Consider the following 14,611-nt stretch of genomic DNA (forward strand, 5'->3'; position numbering starts at 1 on the left):
AAAAATGACATAACACTATAATATTTAATTTCTTTTTAGAGAAAGAATTCCTTTTCGTGATTATAATACTTTCTTTGAATTAAAAAAAATATTTATAAGATTACAAAATGGTGTAATATTGTGATATTTTTTTCAATTCATAGAATTACATTATTTTTGTGATTATAATATTTTCATTGTATTTAAAAAATATTTATAATTATAATAATTGTTTTACCTAGAGAAAGCCTTTCTTTCCGTGCTCCGAAAGTTCGGGTAAAATGCAGCTCGCCTCATGTTAACGGCAATTAAATTCGCAAAATGGTTTCGCATTGGCAGCCGTGTTCGCCGGATCGCAGTTTGTTTGTTTATCGGTCCGCCAGTCCGTCGCCTTCTCCATCTCGCACTCGGCCTGTGCCGCTTTTCCTCGCTTTCCCGGGGCTTGCCACCGTCTCGTATCTCATCTACAAGTGCAGCTCCATTGTAATCCCAGGCAGATGTGGAGACACCAAAGCCGCAGCGCCAAACTTCAAAATGGCTGCCTTTTGTGGCCATTGGATTCGCCTTTTTTGTCCCCAGTTTTCCGGCAAAACCACGCTCCTGCTCCCCCTGAATTTTTCCCCATTTTCCAGCTCCACAGTGGGCCACCAACCCAGCCCATCTGGCAAAAAGATGTCCGTAGCATTTTGCGGTTTTGTAAGCGGCTTTCGCCTCGCATTTTGTTTGCTCTTCGCTCCTCCTCAGGATTTCTCGTCCTTCAGGCCTGTTTGTGTGTCCTGGCCGCCACCATTTACCTCCCCCTCCCCCCCCACAATTTTCCCACTTGCCACCTGATGCTCCAGTTCCAATTCCAGTTCCAGTGGCTGTGTGCAGCATAATTAAAGAACTCGCTTGGAGATTACGTGGTTTTATAGGTTTAACCATTGCCATTGGATTCCCTCGTCCTCTCGGCTTTTCCGCAGGACTTTTGTCCGGGCTTCTTGCACATTTTGGGCTGGATTTTCCACCCCAGGGAGGAGGTGGGTGGTGGAAAAGCGTTTCAGGTAGCCGAAAGTTTGCACCGCAAGACAGACGCTAATGTTACAGCTAATGATTGCGGAGCTCCAGGAGCTCCGAGGGCTCCGGAGCGCTCCTCGAGCAACGGATACTCCCCTGAATGGAATGGAAACCATGGGGCACAAACAATGGACCCGGCTTAAAAAGTGAGGCGGGAACCGGTGGATTTTCCGCCGGTACGTCGAGATATAGTCAAGTGGTTTGTTTACACTAAATTACTGCGGACGGGGGGCCAGGAGCAGGAGAGTCTTAGTTTTGGGCGAGATTTTGCGACGGTTAATTATGTCAGGCGTGGGTAAGATTTGCTCCTGAAAGCAGGGAGCTCTTGTGGCTCTGGGAAACCCAAGTCTTTATGGAGGGAATAATTGGGTTATCATGGGGATAGCGGCGCATTTACTTAAGATTTTCCAAATAATTCTTATAAAAGGGAGTAATACTTCCTAAGAATGTGCTGTAAATAATATAATTCGCCCTTTTTATTAAAGAACAATCATTTATGAAAAAGAAAACAATTTTAAAGGCAATGAATAGAAATATATCCTTAGAAAAACCTGTGAATAATTTATTTTCACATTTTCTTTTTAAAACGATTATTATTTAAAGGCAATGATTATTATTATATTTTTTTATTTTGTATACAACAAAAGAGAACAAATAAATTATTTTAATTGTTTGAATAATTCAAAAAACTTATTACTATTGTTTTTAAAAAAAAAATAAAGAAAAGTAGATCAAGAAAGATGAAAATGATTCAATGACTATAAATATTCTTTTTTTATTGATTTTCTTTTTATAAGATATCTTTAAGATTTGTAGATTTTTTAAAGCCAAAAACCCTCATTTGATTGTGCTATAAGAAAAATATAATATATATTTTCTATAAAACAATTAATCATGGAGAACTAAAAATCATTTATTGATAATAAATATTCGGTAATACTTTTTTTCTTGCTTATAAAGTATCTTTACTACTTGTACTACTCTAAACATTTGTCAATATATTTTTTACCTGTTTATTAAGTTACTTTAGCAGTAATTTTTATATTTAATATACCTTAAATTTTAATATTTCCAGTGTTTCTTTTTCTTAATGCTTTTTTAAGACTAAAGAAAAAATTTTTCATGGCCATGAACTATATAAAATATATTTATTTCCTTGTTTTTATAAACCTTTTCTCAGGTTCATTGCCCAAAAATGAAATATTTCCCATTTCCTTAGGACAGCCACACTTAATACAGCCTTTAGTTCGGCCCTAAGTCCTCTTAGTATTAAAATAAACTCAACAGATTGACGCACAAAGGACCTGCTGCTCGGGGCAGGAGATGCGAGGACCTGCGGTGGGAACAATCCATAATGGCCTTGCCAAAAGATGAGAGATTATCGGGGGCTGAGTGAGCGGAGTACATGGCATATTCTATTAATGTGGGGATCATGAAAGTTTTTACAACTAAAACCGGATTGGAATTGGCAATTTCATGGTTCGGGTGCAGTGCCGCAGGAAGAGGGCTGCCATTTTTATGGCACATTCGTGAGCTTATTGTAATGAATTGCCTCGGATTTTTCCGCCCCTCCGCTGATTTTCCCCCACATCTTTTTTTGCCATCTCGCCGGGGGGAGTGCCATGTGGAGCATGTGGCATTTGCTGTAATCATAATTTTATGTCCGTCTAAGTAGCTGCGCATGACGACTGTCAACGACACGGCCTTTATCCTGGCCCACTGCCACTGTCCGTGCCCCCGAACGTTATCCTGCACCATAAAAAACCAGCCATAAATCTGGGAAACTAAGTAAATATAGTTGCAAGTGCTGGGTGGTTTGCTATTAAATCTGGGATAATATTTACCTTGCATTTCGGCATTTTATTGACTTATTTTAAATATTTGGTATTTATTTGCGTTGAAAAATACTAAATACTAAAAATAAAAATGCTGATATATATACTTTATATACTATACTTTTCCAGACTCCATTTTTGAGTTTGGAAAAGAAATCGTTACCAGTCAGTGAAACCTACCACATATTCTATATTGACTTATTTTAAATATTTGGTATGTATTTGCGTTGAAAAATACTAAATACTAAAAAAATACTGATATATTTCAGTATATACTTTATATACTATACCTTTCCAGACTCCATTTTTGAGTTTGGAAAATAAATCGTTACCAATCAGTGAAACCTACCACATATTTTATATCTAAGATATGAGTTTTAATACTCACCAAAAAATACTTAAATTTTAAATTTATTTTTCTATAAAAATGCATACTTATTTCTTTAAATAGTGGGTAGCTTCGTTGGTTTCCACGCCTTTTTTGGCCGAGTGTAGCAAGTATGTGGACATCCCGTCAGGCAAAGTCTTAAGCTGTCTGCCACACGTTGTGGCTGCCACAAATTCGAAGGACATGGACTAGCGAGGAGTCCTGCAACAGTTAGCGGTCAATTGACTGCACTGTGGCCGTCATCTGGGCCAGTTGTCTTTGGCAGATCTGGGTCTGGACTGTCACAGTCGGCAACGGAAACCGAGTTGCCAAAATAACTGACAGGCGCTGGCAAAAAGCGACAGCTCCAAAAAATGGCGCTTTAAATTCCAAAATCCTTTAAGATTTGGGAAAAAATATGATTGAGCTGGTACACATCATTTTACATATGTAGGAATATGTCAATCAAGTAGGATATATAAATTTATTCATTACTTTTCTCGGTATTCTTCAATGGGTTGGTTTTCTCAGAGGTAGTTTTCTGAGATCGTTAGCGACTGCTCGTTGGAAGTACAGTGTAAGAAGTCGATGGTGACCGCTGACAGTCGAAGATGTATGATGGAAATTAATAAAACAAGCGTAGACACTTAAACTCAGTCGTTTTTTTAATCATCACCCCTCCCATTTTACAAAAAAATAAAGAATGAAAACCTTTCCAACGCCCCCGCAACGGAGAGTGAGTCAGAAATTGAGTGAATCGCTAAGTGACTGGCTCGGTTGTTCTGTTCTTCAGATTTGTTTGTCAGGAAAAGAAGAAGAGCTCGTTGTTTAATTTCCAATTGTTTTTAGAATTGAAAAATGTTGAACCTTTGAATTTTTTGCCCATACGAATCGGATTAAGATTCAGGCCAGAAGCATTGAAATTATATTTTTTAAATGTTTCACTAGGAGGGAAACTTCCACTTTTCCAGATCCCCAGTTCTTAAAACAACTATATACAAGTAATACACATCCTAAGCTTAATGTATTATATACTACTTAAATAATACTTAAATATTACTTAAATAATACTTAAATAATACTTAAATACTACTTAAAATAAAATGATGCTTGTGAGTGCTGACAGATTAGTTTGATGATGATCTATAATATATATTTGTGTACATGTATGCATTATCCGATAACTACACACAGGTTTATTTGCATAGGTCTTGGGTTCATTAACAACACGATTAAAAGATAAACTGATATGTTTACATTAGCTTACAGAAGTATTTGCAAATAAAGGTATCAGAAAACATCGCCAACAGTCCATGGAAAGAAATTAGCCAATTTACATGGTAGCATTTCACTAGACACTAAACTCTTTTGTGGAATGTAAATCTAATTTTGTAAAAGCACTACAAAAAATGACTCACCAAATATATGACTTCTGATTTAATGCTTTTCTGATTGAAAATACTTGGTTTAGCTTAAGGGGTAACTAAAAATACTTAATTCACTAAAGTACATACCTGGAGAAGTTTTCGATGCTCTGGAGTCTTGAATGACGACATCTCCATTTATATAAATCCAGTAATCGATGCAAAATCTCCATATCTATCCAGTGATCTGTCCACAATCGCCAATACACACACACACACATTCGCTGGAACTTCCGGTCAACTGGTTCTTCGAGTGACCATAGCATCCATTTTTAGCTAGAAGTAGAAGAATAGATCACTTTGTTATTAAAATGATTAATGACGTGGCCAATTGTAAAATGCATTAGTATTACGTAATAATTACATGTTAAAGGTTATTTATACAACATACAACATTCAACATGTCTTAAGTTGTTAGTTGGATGTTTCATGTTGGATGTTTCATGTTAGATGTTACATGTTGAACGTTACATGTTGATTATAGATTTATAAATTTTGCACATTGAAAGTCGCTTAAGAACACCTTAAGTGGTGATTGTAAATTTTTAACTAACACCTAAATAAGGTTCATACCTGGTGATGCACTGCATCCTGGACTCCAGGTCCACCTCCATATATATCCAGTGCTCTGTCCAAGAGCACTAACACACACACACAAACACTCGGCGGAACTTCCGGTCAACTGATTTTGGGAGTGACCTAGCCCATAGGTCATGCATTTTTGAGCTAGAACCAATTGGGAATTATAAGCTCCCGCAGAAGAAATTAATTTGTAATTCACATTTTCGCTGACGTGGCCATTGTAAAATGTAAATACTACTTAATAATTGAATAATTTAATGTTATTTTTACAACAGACAACATTCAACATGTTGAAGTTGTTAGTTGAATGTTTTATGTTGGATGTTACATGTTGAAAATAAATTATTGAATTTTGCATGAAAATATTACCTAATAATTTAAGGTTTTTTTCATCATCAAACATTTAACATGTCTTAAGTTGTAAGTTGGATGTTTTTTGTTGAATGTTACATGTTGAATATAAATTTTTGAAATACTACTTTTTTGGGGGTTTTTCGTTCGTAGCTTGGCGAAATCAAGTCGTACAGTGAAAAGACCGACTGTCCCGAGCTGCTGGCGACGTCTGCTACCAATCCTAATCACTTTTAGAAAAAATTATTATATATTTATATTTTTACATATTTTTTAAGAATCCAAATGTAGAAAAAGTGCCTTTAAAAAACTTGCAAAATAAATACTAAATAATACTAAAACAAAACTGGTGTAGGTTTACCCATAAACTAAAAATACTGTACAAAAAAAACATCAAGAATATACGCTATACAGCAAACATAAGACTTTATGTGGATCAAAAAATACTCAACAATAAATACCAAATAATACAAAAATGTTTAAAATAACACTACCATACACTAAAGCAACAATCGAATTTTGGAAAATACTAGAAAACATTTCGCAATGAACAACGCATTCCATAGATCGAAAATCGAAATCAACATTTGTTTTCTGGTAGAAAGAGTGTGATTTTACCTCTCAATCTTGGGTAATGTGATGCCCGCCGAGGTAGAGATATCCGAAAGTGTGGTATACCTGGGGAACCCAAGCGAAAGAGCGGGCATCGAAGGCGAGGAGGGCGAACTGACTAATTGAAAACAATCATTAAACAGAAACCGAGGCCTGGGCCACGGCGGGGAGGTCTGGGGCGCCCGTTTATGTGTATCACTTAATTATAACTGTACACACACATCCGCCGGGCGATCCGCATCCCAAAGATACAGATACATTTGCAGACGCCGTGGGACGCCGGCTCGGTTTGCTTATCCACTTCATTAAAGGAGTTGAGAAGGTGGCAGGCCAAACAAATGGATGGCCCGGCATAGGGTAGGCCTGGAGTGCTTCAAAACATGCCCAAGGCAGTGGGAGTTGACCGCAGAGACGCCCCACCGAGTTGGGTTCTTCGCCTCGGACTCTGGAAGACCTTCAAACCTTCCGACCTTCCGACCTTCCAACCTTCGTCATCGCACTGTTGCCCACTTCTTTATGAAACTTGGTAAATCCGCGACTTCGCCGACGCTCATAATTTCGCGTAATTATATTCAATTGTCTAATTGTCGACTGATTTGGCTTAATTGAATTTGTCTCTGGATGTCAAAACAAAGTTGAGAGTTCAACCAGGGGCGAACCCGATGGCCTGGGAGCCCGCAGCGGAAATCGTTGACATTTTCTGCTGGGGGTTAAGTAATCCAAGACAGTCTATAAGGCGGAAAATTTCCCTAATATTTTATTCCATTAATTTAAAAAATAAATGCTAAATATATTTTCAAATCATTGGCTTCCTTACATTAATTGGGTTGTCCAAATATATTTTAAAATTTAAATACTAAAGTCTAATATATAATTGTCAACATTCCTTAATCTAACTATATTGAATATTCAACCACTTAAATCCTTTTAAATTTAAAGGCTTCAATTCTTTTAAAAATGTATCTAAATATCTTTATTTTTAAAAATTCAATCATTTAAAAAATTTGTCTTAGTATCTTACATTTTAAATTTAAAATCAAAGACGTAAATGCTTCAAAAGTGTATCATAATTTTTTAATATTTTAAAAAACTCAAAGGTGTAAATCCTTTAGAAATGTATCTTAATATCTTCAATTTTTAAATTGAAAAACTCCAATCATTTAAAACATTTTCTCTAAATATCTTACATTTTAAAATTTAAAATCAAAGAAGTAAATCCTTTTAAAAATGTATAGATACTGTTTAATTAAATTAAGATCTTAATATCCAAAACATAAAATTCAAAGGCATAAATCCATTTAAAAATGTAATTTTTATATCCCAAATTTTAAAATTCAAAGACTTCAATACCTTAAAAAATTGTTCTTAATATCTTATAAATCCGTTGTGCAATATTTGTATTTTTCAACATAAACTGCCATCGAGTGTGATGCTTTTCCATTGAATCCCTCTGATGAATGGCTGCAAGTTGCCCATTATTTTCACTATCCCTAGTTTACGGGAGATATATCCACCAACCGAAACGGATCGGCTTACCAATAACAAATGGCCAACTATCAGGCATAATAAAGGCAACAACAATGCGGGCCCACGCGAGTACAACAGCGAAAAGATGGAAAATTTGAAAATATGTAGCTGGCTTTTCCCTTTCTCAAGTGGCGCTGAAAAGAAAAACTGGAGTGGGATCCCATCACTCATGAGAAATTCATAAATTCACGCCGCCGACTATGCAATTAATCTGCCGTCGGTGCACTGAAAAAATAATTGACTAAGAATTAGGAGGTGGGGTGCATTTCTCATTTGAGGAATATAAAATATATACAGAAAATAGGGTTTACTGGGAAGAAGGAAAGTGTGTATTATAATTTAAGTACATCAAAATTACAAAAAAATATATAATATATAAAATATATAGTACTTAATAGCTTATTTATTAAATATTTTGTGTTTAAGGTAATATTTTAAGAATCATATTTCAGGAAATATATTAATAAAAACAAATAGGTATTAATAAATAGTTTAGGGTAATTATATTTATAATACAAAAAAATTATAGGTTATTATTACTATTTTACTTAAATGCTAATGATACAAATATAAAGAAAAATAATCATAGGAAACATTTTATAATTATTTAATATAAAATATAAATATAAATAGGATAAGATGATTGTCTAAAATTGCTTTTAAAATGTCAAAGAATATTTGTCTATTCTAATTTTATAAAACAAATACTTAAATACATTAACAGTCATATAATTTTCAATATGCTAAAAAAACACAAAATGTAAGCTGACTTATATTTTATTATTAAAGAGGAACAAATGATTGTCTAAAATTACTTTTAAAATGTGAGAAAAATACATGTTTATTGTAATTTTAAGCAAAATACCTAAATGCTTTTAAAGTCATATAAGTTTATATACTGTTACATTTATTATTATATTTGTTATAAGGTTTTATAATTTCTCTCAAAATATTATAAATACAAATACTCTTCTATCTCTCTAAATTTAAGAAATATCACTACCTAATTTCTCCCTGTGCGCCGTACTTTTCACCACCTCTCCCCGCAGCCGTCTCTTTCCCTTTTTAATGCGCATGCGCGACAGCTGTTGACAGCGACGCCGGCAGCGCAGTCGCCGCCCGCTGAGTCCGTTGATTGACCTTATTATTATTGTTTTTTCGATCTTTTCCTCGCTGCCCTGTGAGAAATGTTTTAAATGTTGTAACTGTTTTTTACGCCCGAAAGTGTCGCGTTACGATCGCCATTTATAACGCTCCTCCTCTTAATGCGCGCAATTAATCTCTGGCGGGCGAAAACACACGAGTCACACAGGGCTTAGGGCCAGGAAATAAGCAAGAAAAAATGCAAATTAAAATGGCTCAAAGTAAATACAAAATTAAGATGTCAAGGCGAAAACTAAGTTTATGGCAAAGCCAAATAAATGCGATAAAAATGCAAAACTCCAACAGGTTGTTGTCCGAAAAGTTAGCCGGGGCAGCAACCAGTTTCGCCAGGACATAAGAGAGGCTGCTGCAACTGTTATACACAAGGATGCAGGTAAAAGAGTGGGGGAAGAGAAAGTGTGTGAAGAGTAAAGTTCTGTAAGGAGAAATTAGTAAGTGAAGTTAGTAAGAGCAAGTGAGAGTTGGCGAGAAGTGAGAGTTGTAAGAGCACAGTAAATAGTTACATAAAACATTAAGAGATTCCTATAGTAAGAGCATTTGGACAAGTTAATGCCTTATGTTAACTGTTATACAGGACTTTAAGAAATAAAAAGGTTTCTTGGAAATTATAGAAACTCGAAGTATTAAAATAAGTAATTTATTAGTTTTGTATACATTAAGCATCGCAGGGAAACATCATTAAATGAATTTTATATACATTCCATTTTAAAATATATATTTATAGTATTAACTTAACTTTATCTCTTCAACAATAAATAATATTAACATACTTAATTATTATTAATTGTTTCTTAAAATACAACTTTTATGAAAATTATTTTAATTATTGCAAGTTTAAAGAATATATCTCAACGTTCAAATGGTACTAATAAGATTATAAGCTAAAACCATATTTTAGAAAATATTACTAATACTATTTATTTTCTAAGTATATCACTGAAAATATAATTACCATTCTTATTATATTAATTTTGTGTATGATCATAAAATGTCTTTTAAAATATAATGCCTTTAAATATTATTTTAATTATTTTAAGGTTGAAAAATATCTATCTTCTTCTAAATATCACTTATATTTCCATTAAGGTTATTTTTTTGTATTAGTTGTCAGATTTACATCTTAAAATGTGAAATATAACGAAAAATATACTTAACATTAATATTGTATTAATTTTTGAGTGGTTATAAAATGTCTATCAAAATATACTTATATAAAGCCTAACAAACATACCTTTTTTAATAAACTTTTTTAGTACACTTATATTTATTTTACCTTTATTTTTTATAAGTTGTCAGATTAACTTGTACTTATATATATAAAAAGAAAACTAACATTAAAGTTTTTAACATTTTTGTAAGGCTTTAAAATATGTCTCTAAATGTGGATAATAATTCTTTTACCTTTACTTTTGTATAGGTAGTATAATTTACTTTATAAGTTGACATAAAATTAATTGCCAAATTTCCTTAATAAAATATAATAAAATATAAATAAAACTACTCAAAAATGCTTATATCTTTTTGATGCAAGTGTTTATTGCCAACAAAATTGTTAAAATTACAAAAGTTAATTTTTATAATATTTAAAAACAAAAAACCAAACATCTGTTTTATAAACAAAAGGAAAATCGCAAGGGAGCAAAAACAAACAACAGAGACCTGTGGCGGCTAACAGGGCTGTTAGCGCCTGCCCGCACTCGCTGTTACCCGGAGAGCCGCTCTCCCTTCGCGCGCTCTTCCGCTGTTAGCGGGCGGGCGCGAAGAGCGCAGAGCGCGGCTGCAGTCCTCGCATTTGTCGTAAGTGCCAGTAAAAGAGGGAGACAGCCTCAGCGTAAGTGTCAGTGAAAGAGCGAGATGCAAGATTTCCGCTCCCGCTCTCCCGAGAGCGGAGAGAGCGCCGAAGGGAGAAGGTGTGACCGCACACGCAGGTCTGCAAGATACCGCCATTTGGCGCCGCAAGTGTGACCGTAGACTCAACAGATTCTTGCTAAAACAAAGTCGGCGGCAGAGGACGTATTCGTCGACGCAGCGCCAAATCGAACGGTTCTTCCGCGGCCGTTTACCGCTACTCCGCCACTCCGGGTTTTTTATGCGGCTCCGTGTAAGCGCGTGAATCGCCGCCTCTCGCTCGCACACGTGTGCGCCCCCCACCCCGCCCACTGTGCGTGTGTGTGTGCGTTTTGCGGAACATTTGTTGTTGTTTTCAGTGTCCTACCGTTTTTTTTTTCCTCGCTCCTTTTGATTTCGATTTTCGGTTTGTCCCGTTAGTTCCGTTTTTAATCTCTGTTTCCTTGTCGCCACCTTTTTTTTCAAGTGCTAAAGTGCAAGATTAAGCCAAAAATAAAAGAAATCCGAGAAAAACTCGAAAGCACTGAGAGAAAATGCCAGTTTGTTGAGCGCAAAGCAGCGGCCCCAAACGGATTACAACGCAGCCCCGTTATTTGGATAAAAAAAAACAAGAGTGTACGAAAACACACTACAACTACGCGGATTGCAGTTGCCTGGGAAAAAACAACAGTAAAATGTAGGTCACTATATGATAAATATATGAAAAACATTTTCCTTTCTCCTTGCGCGGAGAAACGTGAAAAATCAAGCAACAACAACTTTGTGCAGCGTTACGCTTTACCGTTATACCGTTCTAACGGCGCTTTGTTATCTCAGCCAATTGCCAAAAATGCAAATAACGGCGCAAGGCGGGGAAAAACACAGTGTTTTCTGCGGGGAAGGACGGGAACAACAAATAACGGTTGTGGTTGCAGGGGGCGGGGGAAATTCGCAAAGCACGGTGATTACTCGGCAAAACGGTGGAAAATGTTCGAAAACAACAGAAGTGCACTGTTGTTTCCCTAAAACAATATGAAATTGAGAAAACATCATGACTACTCGGCAGTTTTATATGAAATCTAATTTTGGCACACAAAAAAGTGCATGTCCTTTGAAACAGTAAATTCCCATTTCATCTCCTTAAAACAATATCTAATAGAGGAAGTATACATTCCTTTCCTTATGAAAATGAAATACTAAAGAAATATAATGTTACTTATCAAATTCATATAAAATTTCATTCTTAAAACAAAAAGAAAGTGATTTAATCCTGTAATCGTAAAATTCCAGATTTATCTTCTCAAATAATAGAAATTTAGAAAATGATTACTTGGCAGTTTTATACAAAATTCAATTTTGGTAAACAACTTAAGTGCACTTCTTTTGTAATATTAAATTCCCATTTCATCTCCTTATAACACTGTTAAACAGGGGAAATATATTGGTGATATAATAACCCAATCTTTAACAAATTTCATTGTTCAAAACAGTAGAAGTGCATTTACTTCCTTATAAAAATATAATATAATGGTTTTTTAACAAATTGATATAACATGTAATATTTTAAACACAAAAAAGTGCATTTCTGCTTATAACACTATTTAATAGAGGAAATATATTGATGATATAATGAGCCAATTTATTAAAATTTCATTCTTAAAAACAATAAAAATGCAGGACATTATAAGTAGTGGTATAATATAAAAGAAGTACAATGGTTACTTAACAAATTTATATAAAATATCATTTTTAAAAACAAGAAAAGTGCCTAAATGTTGTAATTGTAAAATACCAGATATATCTTCTTATAATAATATAAAATAGAGGAAATATTTTCCTCTTGGCAGTTTTATATAATTCTAATTTTGGTAAACAATAAAAGTGCACTTCCTTTGTAATAGTAAATTCCCATTTTATTTCTTTAAAAAACTATTTAACAGAGGGAATATAATAAAGATATAAAACCCATGTCTATATAAAATTTAATTTTTTTTATTGCTGTCCCATTTTTTCAATATGAAAATATAATATAAAAGAAATACAAACTCGTAAAACTCCCAATTTATCTTCTTATAATAATATAAAATAGGGATTAAAATAAGGATTACTTGCAAAATCGATATAAAATTTCAATTTTCAGGACAATAAAAGTTTATTACTTTTGCAATCGTTTGCACGCAATAATTGCCAATTTGAACTTACAACAAAAGTAAATTTGAAAAATTATTGATAACAAATGTTCTTAAAAAGAAGTAATGCTCAAGAAATATATATTTTTATAGGTTTCCTAACAGTTTTGCTATTTATGTTTCCTAAAATCGTTTCCACTAATAAATCATATTCCCATAACATTTTTTTTACTAGAAAAGATAAAAATTCTACGACTGCATAATTAAAAACTTTAGTCTGGCAAAACCAACATATTGGCAATTTAATGCAAATATAAAGTATAAACAGTAAAAAATTCTTGTAAAATGGAATAAACACTTAATAATTGCATTTAAAGAGTTGCAAAAATACTTGGAAAAACATAAAAATTTAAGCAAAAATGAAGACACTTTTTATTGATTATTGGGGCAATGAAAAAATCGTATTCTTAAGCAATCGATTGCCCTAAAATAATACTGTTACTAAAAACAAAATGGAAACTAAGTTCTCTATTATACATTCCCTACATTCAAAGCAACAATAACTATTTTTATAAAATAAAATAACTACAAATGGTCACTAAATCCCCCAACTATAAGCCCAAATTAGCCAACATTTAGCCAATAACTCGCAGTAAAACTATATTTTGACACTTGAAACACACTTTGACATCCTTTAAACACATTGTGTGTAAAAAGATTGGGTTTTCTCGATGGGGGAAAGCCAGAAATACATTAGCCAAAGTGCCAATATAGTTAACAATTTATATTCATTAGTTTCTGTGCCTGGTGTCCAATGTTTTTTCTTCGCTTCCAAAATGTTGCTCAATTTGTGCGCCTGTTTGTTTATTGGTTTTATTTTTTGTTTTTGCACATTTGTTTAATGGACAAACGCAAATGGTTATTGCGGAGCCATATTCCATTTTTGCTTTTACAGCTCCAGCATGTGTTGTCAAAATGTATCTTTGGATCCGCGTATCCGCGTATCCGCGTATCTGCGTATCTTTGTATCTTCCGCTGGCATCCGCGATCTTCGCCGCTTGTGGCCATAAATCAATGCCGTCGGCAATCAACGGGCGGATTTATAGGCGTATGTGTATGGTCCATATAGCCCGCCGATCTTGAGGGCCAAGAACGATTCCCGGGACGCCCGTTTACCCCTTTTCCGTCTTCTGGGACAATGTGAAGTGATTCGTGGCGTTGTGCAATTAAGCAAATTGCTGAAAGAGTCCGAAAACAATCGATTCAATCAGCCGGAGTTTTGTAAAGTTTAGCTTAATTGAATGGCCATAAATCCCTATATAAGAAGGGAGCATATTCTTTCCAAATTTCAAGGGGAATTTATTTTATTAAAATCAGAGAATAGAAAAATTGGGCATTTTTAAGAGTATATTACAAACTAAAATCATGGAGAGTTTATCTTTAAATATTTAGCAAATAAATTAAAAGATATCTCATATATATTTTTTCTTAACCAACAGGAAAACATAAATTCGAATATTTATTATAACAATATTTTCCTATATTTGGCTTTGAAGCTCGTTATACTGTTTATTTTAAAATAAACAAAAAAGACTATAAGATTTTTGAAGACATTTTTTTGTCTTTTTCCGAAATGGTCTTACTCAAAAAATAGTTAATTACATTTTTGTATGTGTTTACTCAAGAAGCAAAATAATCTGAAGTGCTAAATAAAGATATATCTCAATTGGAAAACGAAGATATGTATATGTATGATTT

At 34.0% G+C, this 14,611-nt stretch overlaps 1 protein-coding gene and 1 long non-coding RNA gene across 6 annotated transcripts in view; one reads left to right on the plus strand and one right to left on the minus strand.

Moving 5' to 3' along the window:
• Positions 1 to 230: 230 nt before the first annotated feature.
• LOC127011860 (uncharacterized) lies at positions 231 to 5,337 on the minus strand. The gene is made up of 3 exons (XR_007765322.1): positions 5,235 to 5,337; positions 4,752 to 4,937; positions 231 to 1,486 (listed from the first exon to the last, which is right to left on the minus strand). It is a non-coding gene; the product is annotated as an uncharacterized LOC127011860 (long non-coding RNA).
• A 5,572-nt stretch (positions 5,338 to 10,909) lies between these two features.
• LOC108024497 (teneurin-a) overlaps positions 10,910 to 14,611 on the plus strand; it is a 146,942-nt gene continuing 143,240 nt past the window's right edge. For 3 of the 5 annotated variants that reach the window (XM_017094431.3, XM_017094433.3, XM_050890121.1), the window contains exon 1: positions 10,923 to 11,421. The gene's annotated coding sequence lies outside the window, so the exon portion shown is untranslated. Of the gene's footprint in view, positions 11,422 to 14,611 lie in introns of all 5 variants that reach the window. The other 2 variants (XM_017094432.3, XM_050890113.1) reach the window with 2 other exon arrangements.

Source organism: Drosophila biarmipes, chromosome X (genome assembly GCF_025231255.1).
Source record: "Drosophila biarmipes strain raj3 chromosome X, RU_DBia_V1.1, whole genome shotgun sequence".
NCBI classification, from domain to species: domain Eukaryota; kingdom Metazoa; phylum Arthropoda; class Insecta; order Diptera; family Drosophilidae; genus Drosophila; species Drosophila biarmipes.